Source organism: Delphinus delphis, chromosome 13 (assembly GCF_949987515.2).
Source record: "Delphinus delphis chromosome 13, mDelDel1.2, whole genome shotgun sequence".
NCBI lineage: Eukaryota > Metazoa > Chordata > Mammalia > Artiodactyla > Delphinidae > Delphinus > Delphinus delphis.
In genome coordinates this window covers 1874006-1887350 of record NC_082695.1, presented here as the reverse complement: position 1 = coordinate 1887350, position 13345 = coordinate 1874006, and the positions used below count along the sequence as shown (strand labels likewise).

Genomic DNA, 13345 nt, shown 5'->3' with positions numbered 1-13345 from the left:
AAAACATCAGACCAACCCGAAGTGAGGGACGTTCTATGAAGTAACTGGCCTGTATTCTTCAGGGATAGTCAAAGTAAGCAGAGACCAAGAAAGGCTGAGCAACTGTTACAGAAAGGAGACTAAGGAGACAGCACAGCTGTATGTAGTGTGTGATCCTGGGCTGAATCCTGAACAGGAGAAAAGAAGAAGGAAGGGAGGGAGGGAGGGGAGGGGAGGTAAATGTCCCTGTGGGGAGGAAGCAGACTTGACACACCCTACTGCATCCTCACCTAAACTGGGTAATTTGAAGAGTTGACTAGGGGAATTGTTTACAGAGTGGTGGGCAAGGTACAGGAACCAAAGAGATGGGGAGGTCCGCCGGGCCAGTGACATCTGGAAGCCCACACCCACCCCAGAAGAGAGAAGGGGAGGAGTAATGACCACACTCCAGGGAGAGCAGAGGTGGGAGAAGGGCCAGGGCAGGCGCTGTGGGTTTGAGGAGGGACGGAGCAGATACCTGGCTGTCCCAGCCCCAGCCCTCATGTGAGGACAAGGCAGGCCCTGGAGGTCAGCCTGCTGGGACACGCGCAGAACGCAAGCACCGCCAGGACACACGCAGCTGCTGGTGTGCAGTGAGAATCCGGCTGCCTTTGCCCCTGGTCCCAGAAGGCAGTCTCTGAACCCTTGGGACTTCCCAAGGCACAGGACTGTCCTTGTTATTTGGGGCTGCCAGGGCCATACCTGAGTTGATGCTAACGAGGTGGGTCCTGGTGGGACCACAGGCTGTTTCAGGGCCAGGGGCGGGGGTGGTCACGCAGGAAAAACCTTGTGACCAGAGGGCTGGGGCTTTGAGCGAGGTGATGTCAGCCTGACCCTCCAGGACGGGAGGGGCTGGGGATCGTGTAGAAATTTGACCGAGCTCTTTGCAACCAGCGTCAGCACCGCACTGCAACTACACACCCAAATGCTGAGCAGACGGTGACATTTGCATGCTTCCAAGGTACCAGGTGCTTTACCAACAATATAGCATTAAACCCCACAAACAGCCTGTAAGGTCGGCCTGCTTTAGCATCCTCACTTCACAGACAAGGAGGCTGTGTCTCAGAGACAGCGATCTGGGATTTGAACCCACACGGCTCCACAGCACACGAGAGAGACGGCTGACGGTTTTGTGTCCTCCCACACTGCGGCTGCGACAGAGGACGTGCGGGGTGGGACCCACTGAAGAGAAGAGGGAAGAACTTTCCACGTGGGGAACAGCCCGAGCCTAGCTTAACCAGACAGGACATTCAGCCTTGGCCAGGGGCTTCCCTGGTGGCGCAGTGGTTGAGAGTCCGCCTGCCGATGCAGGGGACGCGGGTTCGTGCCCCGGTCCGGGAGGATCCCACATGCCGCGGAGCGGCTCGGCCCGTGAGCCATGGCCGCTGAGCCTGCGCGTCCGGAGCCTGTGCTCCGCAACGGGAGAGGCCACAACAGTGAGGGGCCTGCGTACCGCAAAAACAAAAACAAACAAAAATAGAATATATATATATGTATAAGTGAGACTCTTTGCTGTACAGCAGAAATTAACACATTGTAAATCAACTATACTTCAACAAAAAAAATTTTTAAAAGATGTATCCATATCCTAAACCATGGAAATTGTGAATGTTATATTATTTGAAAAACTGCTGAAGTGCAATTAAAGATCTTGAGATGAGCTCATCTTGAATTATCCAGGTGGACCCTAAATCCAGTCACTGCCCAAAGAAGACAGACACACAGATGGAAGAGCAGGAAGCGGTATGACCACGGCCGGGGACACTGAAGTCACAGGGCCACAGGTTGAGGAGCGTCGACGGCCACCAGAAGCTGGAACAGGCAAAGGACGGAGTCTCCCCGAGAGCCTCTGGAGACAGTGCCGTCCCACAAGCACCTGGGTTTCTGGCCACTTGATACTTCTGACAGCAGGAACTGTTGCTTCAAGCCAGTTTGTGATCCAGCTGTGACTGGTCACAAATGACCCAGTTTGTGGTCATTTGTTACAGCAGCTGCAGGAAACTCACACAGCTCCTGGGATGCTCAGAGAAGCAGATCTTCCTGGCAGCGACCATCGCGTGGGCACGTTCCTTCAGGAAATTCGTGAATAGGGTGATGGAGAATCTCATAACAGCATCAATGTTTCTCTTGCTCGTCTGGCCCCAGCCTCCAGGGCCCTACACGTGTTTTTCCCCTCCCTCTGGGACACCTTAAGATCTCAGCTCGAATGTCACACGTGCCAGCACCCTAAAGCTGGCTGACCTGACACCTATCCCCAACATCTTTCTCCCACTAGGGAGGCTAGAAAGGATAAATACTAACTTATCCAACCTTCCTGGCAGCCCTCGTTGTCATGTGGCCTAGGTCTGCCCACCGGCTCATAATAGTTTCTACTCTTCCGATAGGCGAGCTACATGGGGCTGGTGCCATTTTCCCCACTGTGTGCACAGATGTGATGCCTGGAGCTACAACAGCCGTTTTGTGACCTTGAGGGAAAAACCACAAGAGACTTACAGAGCCCCTGACCCTGAATCAGTGTCAGCAGCTACCCGCTTCCAGACTCCTTATTAAGTGAGCAATTAAACCCTCATTTGTTTCAGCCATGGTATGTCACATTTTCTTATTTTAGACGATACAATTCCCAACTGATCTATTTCCTCACCCAAGTGGACTTCCATAACTACCCTAACCAACATTGTCCCCTCCAGACAGCTATCTCTACCACATGACACTGATTCATTTCCTGTGCTGCAGGAACTAAAGTTATCTTGTTACTTTATTGCCTCTCTGACCTCCTCTACCCCACAGCTAGAGTATAAGCTCCATGAGAACAGGAATATTCTCTGTCTTATTCACCACCTTGTCCCCAGGGCCTAAAACGGTGCTTGTGAAAGAGAATACACCCAGTGAATATTAGTTTAGTATTCAACCTCAGCCCTATGGAAGTGTGGGGCTGGAGAATTATCCATTGCACAGGGCGGTCCTGTGCACTGTGGGATGTTTAACAGCATCCCTGGTCTCTGTCAGCTGGCTGCCAGCAGCACACCTTCTCCTGCCCCCAAGACTATGACAAACAAAAACCTCTCCAGACATCACCAAATGTCCCCCAGGGACAAAATCTCCTGGTTGAGAACTGCTGATTTAATGAATGGATGAGTGAATGAATGAACGGCCTTCTGTAAGTGCACACAAAAATTATACCCTATGAGATGCTGGCAGATCACACAATCTCAGGAGAAAATGCCACTTAGAAGAAAATCATTTATCATCAGAGGAATCAAATGATACGATGGTCAACGGGCCAGGATCTTTGCTTATTTGCCCTCTGACATAATTGAAGATGGAAGGTGATACGATTTCAGGATGGAAAAGGGTTGCATTTTTCTCTCTCCCACCTCCGATGGAAGCTTAGAATTCCACAGATTCGCCAAGGTTGTTCGGCTCAAAATGTGTCTCCAAGTCTCTCAGTCGACGCTCTCGAGAGTTCTAAGATAATTCCAGTTAAAACCTCAAATCCCTCACTAAAACTGCACTGCTCTAATTCTAAGGAAAGTTCCACAGATGGAGACAGAAATAAATACACGCTCCTGGCCAGGTCTGATTCTCGCCATACGACTCATTAAATCAATTAATTCACTTGCTTGGCAGGATTATTTACAGAAATAAGAAATCACTTTCCATCAGCAAGTTTGAGGGTGGCTAAACGCCATGTCCAGATTGGCGGGGTGAGCTGAGCTCCTAGGCACCTCGTTTGCTTGAACCAAACCTTACATTTCTTGACGCACCTTTAAGGTTCCCAAGCACTTTCAAATTCACCCAGGACCCCTCCCCTCCTGTAACAGCCTTGCAGTGGCTCCTCTGGAAGGTGGGAGATGGAAGAATGAGGGAGTTCAAAGGCTTGGCCAAGTTACCAACAGAGCAAGAACCGCAACCTGAGGGATTTAACAGTACATCCTATGCCAGGGGCCGAAGGCGGAAGGCAGGCAGGTAGTGGGGGTGAAAGAGGCAGGCTGGTGGGGAAATTTTAATTTAAAGAGTTGCTGCTCCCCCATGCAAGCTGACTGTGGCCACGCAGAAACTGAGAGAGCGTTGCCAGAGCCTCTGACTTTCTTCAAGAAAAGTGTCAGGAATCTGGAATATCAACGAGAAATGTTGGTGCCTTTTTTTAACATTGGCCGTGTCTTCAAAACTGAAAACACAGTGTGTTTGCAGACCTTAGCAGGGCATTTAGATCGAACCGTTGCGGTCCTCACCTTTTTTCTTCCCACACCTTCATTCCTTAAGGGGCAGTTTCGACTCACTTCCTTCTTCTCACTTAGGAATTTGTTCTGCCCTCACACACACAAGGAAGTCCCCAAGGAATGGGTAGTCTATGTCAGAGAGGAACCGAGATTCCTCAAAGGAACAGCTCTCACTTGGGAATCTAAGAATCACAGCGCCCGCTGCTGAGCCTTATAGAGAAATATACCTGGGGCTAAACTGTTAGAATAGCCACAAAACCGCTCTCTGTCTGGGTTCCCAGGAAAGCACAGGAACTACTGTCAGCAGGGGAGGTGGGCGCCCAGCCCGGAAAAGCCCATCTCAGCACAGGAGCTGGGCACTGCCTGCCTCCCCAGGTGCTAGCGTGCCAACCTGGAGAGGCATCCCTCTCTCTACCCCAGGCACAAAGAGGCCAAACGCCCATTTGGTGAAGCCCTGGACAAGAGATCCACACCCCTAATCAAACTTCAGGCTGGAACCAAGCGGCCGAGATGGTGTGGAAATGTGTCATCACTATGCTATGAACGAATTCCAACGGCTCATCGTCTCACTGGCTGGGAAAACTCAGCGCTCAGTGGGCCACTGAGGTTTGCACGGAAAACACAGGTGGGCTCGTGCATGAAGCACACGGGCCGACACAAGCCCAGCTTCCAGCCGGGAGGAAAGTGGCTAGAAACTGAACAGAGCTTTCTCTGGGATGAGGACGTGACCACACAAAGCATGGCTGCCACACAGGGGACAGAGCCAGGGCGGGTGGCTGGTAACACCCGTGCCCACCGGGGCACAGGATCCCATCGGCAACGCCGGATTAACCAGGAGTGAGGGCGGCCTGTCCCCCAGGTCATCGTACCCATCCCTAACATTTACTTGGTGGTACTTACTCCAGGAGGTTGTTTCTAAATTAAGACAAAATACACACACCATGACATTTACCATTTTAACCATTTGAAAGTGTGCAACATGGTGACATTAAGTCCATCCATAACATGGCACACAAACGTCACCACCATCTACTTCCAAAAGTTTTCCGTCACCCCCAACAGAAGCCCCACCCCCTGTTCCCTCTCCCCCAGCCCGACATCCACTCATATGAATTCTGTCCCTATGGATTTGCCAATTCTAGACATTTATTTTTTTAATTGAAGTGTAGTTGGTTTACAATGTCATGCCAATCTCTGCTGTACAGCAAGTGACTCAGTTACACACATGTAGACATTCTTGTTTTATTTTCTTTTCCATCATGGCTTATCCCAGGAGACTGGATAGAGTTCCCTGTGCTACACAGTAGGGCCTTGTTGTTTATCCACTCTATGTACAATAGTTTGCATCTGCTAAGCCCAAACTCCCAGTCCCTCTCTCACCCCCTCTCCCTCAGCCACCACAAGTCTGATCCCTATGTCTGTGAGTCTGTTTCTGTTTCGTAGATAGGTTCATTTGTGTCATATTTTAGATTCCACATAGAGGTGATATCACATGGTATTTGTCTTTCTCTGTCTGACTTACTTCACTTAGTAAGATCATCTCTAGTTGCATCCATGTTGCTGCAGATGGCCTTATTTTGTTCTTTTTTATGGCTGAGTAGTATTCTGTTGTATACATGTACCACATCTTCTTTATCCATTCATCTGTCAATGGACACTTAGGTTGCTTCCATGTCTTGGCTATTGTGAATAGCGCTGCTATGAACACAGAGGTGCATGTATCGTTCTGAATTATAGTTTTGTCCAGGTATATGCCTAGCCTAGGACTGGGATTGCTAGATTATATGGCAACTCTGTTTTTACTTTTTTAAGGAACCTCCATACTGTTTTCCACAGTGGCTGCACCAACTTACATTCCCACCAAGCGTGTAGGAGGGTCCCTTCTCTCCATACCCTCTCCAGCATTTGTTACTTGTAGACTTTTTAACGATGGCCGTTCTGACCGGTGCGAGGTGACACGTCATTGTAGCTCTGATTCGCATTTCTCTGATAATCAGTGATGCTGAGCATCATTTCACGTGCCTACCGGCCACCTGTATGTCTTCTCTGGAGGAACAGACGTTCCATTTAAATGGACTCGTGATACGTGGCCTTCTGTGTCTGGCTTCTTTCACTCAGATAACATTTCCACGTTTCATCCACGTCGTGGCACGTGGCAGTGCTTCACTCCTCTTTGTGGCCGAGAAATGTTCCACTGTGTGGATGGACCACATTTTGTTTATCCCTTCACGTGTCGATGGGCGTGTGGTAGGATTTTTACATAATGTTCTCATTCACCCATTTTCATAGATCGAGATTATTATACCCATTTTAGAGATCTGACAGATAAGAAGCAAAGTTCCAGAAGAACAGATCATTGGTCCAAAGACACAAACTCTAAGCGGCAGAGCCAGGGCTGGAACCCAAGCCTCCCTGAAACACCACCCAGGTGGTGCCCAAATAGTGGTAGAAAGAAGGACGAACGTCTTGCCCCACGCTTCTCACTAGGTGGATCTGGCCAGGCAGGGACCATGGGCGCTTCTGGCTTCTGTACAGGGACAACCACCCCCAGGCCCCTCCCTCCGCCCCCATCCCCGCCAGCAGAGTGCCTCCCGGCTGAGCTGAGCTCCCTGGCGGAGGCACACTGGTCCTCACCTCTGTGCCTGTGTTCAGAGGCTCCCGCATGCCCCCAGTGCCGCGCTGTCCAGGCTCCCTTGGCCTTGCATGGAAGCGGGAGGGACCTTCCTCCGCACAGCCTGGCCTCTCCTCAGCCCTGCAACCTCCCCAGGCCTCCTCCCCTCTCCTTCTCCCCTCACTGAGTTCCGGACGCCTCCCATGAACCGTCACAGCTCTCCCCCAAAACTTCGCTCTGAGAATTGCATCCCTTGGATTGGTGTCAGCGACAGATCACGGAAAATCTGTGCCCACAGATCAAGCAGAACAAAATGCCGGTTCGGGGGCTGCCTTCCCCCAGGTCCTGCCGGCACAGCCCTGCTGGGGACAGCCCGGCCAGGGATAAAACACTCGCTCACCTGCACCCAGATCTTGCTGCCTCATCCCGCTGCCCACATCCAGCATCTTCTCCTCCCAATAAAGGAAAACCCTTTCAGCCTGCCCTCGGAGCCACCTGCAGACCGATGCTCAGAGCCCCCCGACTGCAGTGGCCCCTTGCCGCTCCCCTGGGCAGCATCCTCTCAAGTGATGCCTCCTTGCAAGGCCCAGGTGTGCTTCTTATTTTATGTTCATCATCAATTCCATGTGTCGCTCACTTCGAGACGGTGAAGAACCACCTCTGCTTCTCGTCGTCCTCTTTGGCGCAGTGAACAGTACACACTCTACACCTCTTGCGGGCTTGTTCGGAGCCCAGGACACTGAAACTGTTGCACAGACAGGATCCACGAGGCCATCGCCGCCTGCATCCCATGCGGGAAGGAGATCCACACCGGGGCCCTGAGTGTCGGAGTCACATTGCTCTGCTGGACCGATGAGCTGATCTCTGCACTTAAATCACTGCTGAGGTTAAACGCGCTCGCTGTGCCAGGAGGGGGCCGAGTCTGAGGCCAAGGTGAGGAGTTGATGATGAAGCAAATGGCTGGCACAGCGGCCCTGGCCTGGAGCCCACAGGCCTGCACACCGGCGGGGGCGTCGGGAGCTATCGGGAGCCCGGCTGCATCTTCCAACACCACTCGACAAGCCAGAGTGGCACCTGCCAGCTGGCCGGACCCCACGGAGGCGCCCTGGCAGCCAGGGGCTGGGGAACCAGATGGCTTTGGTGGCTCGGAGGAGAAGGGTGTGAACTGGAAATGGTGGTGGGAAGAGGCGCTGCCCAGGAGGAAGGGGGCTCAGCGACGGCGGAGACAGGCGGGGGGGTGGGGGGGACGGGCCGCAGCTTTCACGATGCCATTTACACGTAACCATCCGCACACACCAGCCTGGAACGCAGATGATGCCTGTAACCCCGGCGATGCGGTGATGCGAGACCAGCTTCCAGGAGAAATCGCCCTGGACAGAGAGCGTACATTTTCCTTTTCACTAATTCCTTAATGTTCTTACCTTTTTGAAACTGAAAATATCATTTTCACGATAAAAATCATACACGCACACACACGTACGTGTCGTAGTCTCTGCACATTTCAGTTTGCAATTTTCTTTCGTGAACTACAGGAAAATGAAAGGAAGAAAGAATATGTGTGAAAAGGTGGTTATTGTGTGTCTGTTCCATGTGGTTTTCTGGTGTTTATTTGACCAGATGTTTGTTTCTTTTACTAAAAGCTCCCAGGGGACTGGACCTTGGACAAAAGAGGTAAATAGGAAATAAAAGCAATGCTTTCTCAAAGCGAGATAATTTAGGCAAAATGGAAAGGTAAGAAGGAAGAAGGTTAAAAATTAAGAATCTCCTGTCATCGAGAGCATAAGACGTCCACTTTCTGCCCATATCCCCGTGTGGAAACACACATGGACCTTCACTGAGAAGCGTATTAACTGCCTAGTTTCATTCATTGATGGGAACGTTTATTGAACGTCTAGCATGCTTTGGGCGTGTGCTTCAAAGAGAGAGAGAGCGAGAGAGAGTCCCCACAGCACGATAAAGACCAACAATTAGCCCCCAGCACGCACCCAGGAATGAATCAAGGTAGCACTCGAAGAAAAGCGGGATTTTACAAAATCGCCACCATGAGACCCAACAGAACAAGCCCAAAGGGCCACACGGCCTCAGCCCGCAGGTTAGATCAACTGTTCAACCCCATTCATACCGAGGGAAGAAGGGACGCGCCACAGGGGTAATCAGACATCTTGTGAAGTCATGCATATTCCCATCAGGCTTTGCTGCCATCCCAGACGTGGTTCCCAGCTCCCAGCCTCGTCGGGGCCATTATTCCTGCCTGGAACTTACGCCAGACCCCTGACCATCTTGCCCGGCGGGTTCTCTGCACAAGCACGCAGCCCCTTAACGCATCAGTCACGTCACGGCACTCGCTGAGGCTCTGCCCGCACAGCAGAACCCACGGTGGGTACCACGCGATCTACCCATCCCCTCCCACACCCCTCTCCCCACCTCCCAGCCTCACTGGCTTTCTCATTCTTCCGACACACCAAGCTCGCCCTGATATCAGGGGGCACATGGAACATTCTAGAACACTCTGGAACACTCTCCCCCCCCCGGGGCCCCACTCACCATTCAGGTCTCCCCGTCTAAGGGCCTCACCCAGCCCATGCCGGCCACTCTCTCTCACGTCCCTGTCTTCACAGCACCTGTCACCACCTGAAACCATCCAGGTCTGGCAGGAGGCGCCTGGGACACGCTTAGGGAATGGACAGAGCACATTCCTCCTGGAGAGCGGACGCGTGACTCAGACGCCACGGCCACCGCCGGAAACTCCAGAGGAGGATAGAAATAGGCTGAGTTTTTCCTTCCGGGAGGATGTGACCTCACGTGTCAGGAGCGCATGGGCGGGGCCGCCCCCCGCTGCTGGGGCTCCTCACAGGTCGTTAGGAGATGCTTGAAGAACCCCGTGGTCCACGGGGAAGCGGGTCACAGGGATGACTTCCTCCCAAATGGGTGCTCTGTAACTCCCACGCGGTCCCCCATGAAAGGGGTGTGTTTGTTGAAGGCGGGAAGGTGTAAACGGACTTCGCTTTCCTCGGAGGTGAGCTCTTCAGACCGGCTGCCGCCCCTCCCCACAGGCTCAGGGTAAGTATAAAGCGAGAGGCCGACAGCGCCTCCAGGAGGCAGGGCTCAAGGGATCCTTGCTGTGCCTCGGCAACTCCACACAGGACCCGAAGCAGGCCTGTGATTCTGTCAACCTGCAAACGAGGTGGCTGTTCGAGCAGGCTTGCCACGGAGATGCTGGAGACGCGAGGGGGATGGGGCTCCAGGCTTCCGTGTGCAGAGCCTGCCCGCGAGCAGAGCCCCGGCCTCCGCATGCTTCCCTCCCTCCCGCTTCCCATCCAGCCTTCCTTAAAGGCCAGGACGGAGGGGACCGGGGGGGAGGGCAGCTGCCGGAGGCCCTTGCTTAAGAAGCTGAATTAGGTGGGACCCACCCCAGCTCTCAGGAGAGAAAAACAACACAGCAAGCGTGCGGTGTGCCGCACGGACGTGGTCGAAAACTATTTTTAAGTAGCGATCGGCTGAAGTTAAAAGCTCCTTCCCGGTGTGAATGGGGCTTGATTCACCGCCACCCCGCAGGTAGCTGCAGCTGTGTCTGGGGCGCGGCAGGTCGCCGATAAAGGCTTCCCGGGTGAGTGGGAGCTTGTCATTAACTGAGAGACGTGGTCTGTGGGTGCTTCGAGGGGTCTACGAAGTCAGTACCGGATGCCGCCACGATGGAAAAGGAGAATCTATTTGTTGATGGTTGCACAGAAAGAAGGACGCTGGCCATGTCTCAGACACCCACCAGCAAGAAAGGGATTCGACGGGGCACTGGCGGGGCTGATGGGCAGCTGAATGTGCCAGCGAAGGCAGCCTCCGGGGAGAGTCCTCCAGACCCGGAGACGAGGGGCGGCTTTTATTCCTGCTTCTGGAAGAAAGCCTCAGGGTTCTCAGGACAGAGCAGGAAATAAGTCGAGTTCACAGCTGGAAGCCTTAAGTCCATGGCCTCCTGGGGCAGGTGGGAAGGGAGAGGGTTCCTGAACAAGGGGGATTGGGGCGACACACTCACAGGCACGGCGGCGGTCCGAGTGCCACGGGACCCACCCAGGTCCAGCTCTCACCTGCCGCCCAAACCCCCGTCTTTGCCGCGCGTCCTCTCCAAGCCCCCTCCTGCCTGCTGCCCCTCCACCCACTGCTGCTTTACGACCAAGCCTCTTAACTGTGCTGAGCAGCGGGTGTTGAACAGCGAACAACAAGAACGATTTGATGAGTCCTTTGTTCTCTGTTTTATTTATTAAATTGTGATTAAAAACCATTAAAGGCGCCCCGTCCTGATGCATAGAAATAAATCTCACAAAGACCCTGGAGGTCTCCTTCCGGGTGGGTCCCACGTCCCGAGGGCGGCCCCATCTCCTCTCTCAAGATCCCAGCCCCACCCATGCCCTATCTCGCCGCAGGACGGCCAAACGTGAGGTTCCGGAAAGGAGTTGTCCAGACGTCAAGGCATGACCGACCGATTGGATTGTGGAATCGATTTAGGAGGTCTTAACACCATTTGTTTAAATAGCATAGAAGGGGATGGGATGGGATGAAATTGAATAGACACTCACCTACAAGTTAGGAACTATTAACATCTCCATTTTACAGACAAGGAAACTGAGAGGGAAGGTCACTCCATGAGCAAGTAGTGAAGACACGATTTAAACACAGAACTGTCTCCTATAACACTGGAGCTGCCCCCCCCCGTATTTTTATTATAGCATTCTCAAAAGTGACACATCTGACTGCCCTTCTCCCTGTGAGCTTCATGTGATATGACTTTATATGCAATCATCATGTACCAATTTGACTGAATGAATAAATGGATGGATGAATGAAATGTGAAGAAAATGCAGAGGGTGATCTCTAAATTCATTTGTCCACTTTTCCTTGCACCTCCGATGTTAAAACAATCAGCAATGACAGAAGCCTGCCTCCTGAAGGGACTCACGTAATTACACCTTTTCATCCCCACCCAGGAGGGCAGCTTAAAGATGAAGTCACCCAACGATAACACTCTTTTAAAAATGCGCTTCCGGACTTCCCTGGTGGCGCAGGGTTTAAGAATCCGCCTGCCAACGCAGGGGACACAGGTTCGATCCCTGATCCAGGAAGATCTCACATGCCACGGAGTAGCCAAGCCCGTGCACCACAACTACTGAGCCTGTGCTCTAGAGCCCGCGAGCCACAACTACTGAGCCTGTGTGCTGCAACTACTGAAGCCCGCATGCCTAGAGCCCACGTTCTGCAGCAAGAGAAGCCACCGCAATGAGAAGCCCGCACACCGCAACGAAGAGTAGCCCCCGCTCGCCGCAACTAGAGAAAGCCCGCGCGCAGCAACAAAGACCCAATGCAGCCAAAATAAACAAACAGATAAATAAATAAATTTATTTTTAAAAATGCACTTCTTAGAACTTTCTATTTTTTTTTTAAAGATTCTTTTGATGTGGACCATTTTTAGTCTTACTGAATTTGTTACACTATTGCTTTTGTTTTATGTTTTGGTTTTTTGGCCACAAGCCATGTGGGATCTTAGCTCCCTGACCAGGCATCGAACCTGCACCCCTTGCATTAGAAGGCTAAGTCTTAACCACTGGACCACCAGGGAAGTCCCAAACTTTCTTTTTAAAGATAATTTAGACAACTGGGAAAAGTCTGAGTACACACACACGCACACACACACACAAAGCCAATTCTAGCATAATGACAACCTACGACAGAGAGGATCAATCCAGTGAAATTAGGTGAACCACAAAAAGTGACGGCTGTTTATCCTATGTGCTTCCCTTTAAACGCAGTGACCCTCAACGCCAATGAAACCCAAGGACTGTGTGGAGAATCCACTCGTAGGTCCGTCACCAGAGAGGCTTAAGGGCCAGAAAATAAATGTACGCTGGGCGAGGAGAGCAGGTGTTCTGAAGACCACTGGTCTACCCAGTATGCACTCACCCTTCTTCCTTCTCACAGAACTCCAGTTGTATTGCAGGCGGTCACGCCCCAGGAAAACAGCTGTTATTTCCCAGCTTCTGGTGCAATTTGGGTTGGGCACCTGGCAGGTGTGACAAATGAGAGATAAGCAGAAGCCACTGAATGGCGTCTCCAAGAACACACACGACAGGGGGTGCTTCAGCTGTCCCTCCCTTTTTCTTGCCCTCCATCCACTTCCCCTTCTTTCTGCCTGGAATGCGGACATACCGGCTGGAGCTCCAGCCACCATCCCGAGAGCATCAAGATGAGGGTCACTGTCATCAAGACGACAGAGCAGCAACCTAGGACCCTGAGTCCCCAGTGATTCCGGGAAGCCCACACACCTGGAAGCTCTGGATTCCCCACATCTGACATTTTTAAGCCACAGAAGTACAAAGCCGTATCTTGTTTGAGGCACTGCATTTCCTTTAACGTGGAACTGAGCATAATCCTCAATGATGGCTCTAGGACGCCATGGACCAGAGGGCCATTCCATGCTGCAAGAGCCGTAATCCTCGAGTGAGATTCTCCA

The 13345-nt window shown here is 52.2% G+C and overlaps 1 protein-coding gene across 1 annotated transcript in view; it reads right to left on the bottom strand.

Annotated features, from left to right (window-relative positions):
* Nucleotides 1-12889, bottom strand: part of RIMBP2 (RIMS binding protein 2) — a 238106-nt gene extending 225217 nt beyond the window's left edge. Inside the window, exon 1 of the mRNA XM_060029334.1 lies at nucleotides 12796-12889. The gene's annotated coding sequence lies outside the window, so the exon portion shown is untranslated. The remainder of the gene's footprint in view (nucleotides 1-12795) is intronic.
* Between the last annotated feature and the right edge of the window lie 456 nt (nucleotides 12890-13345).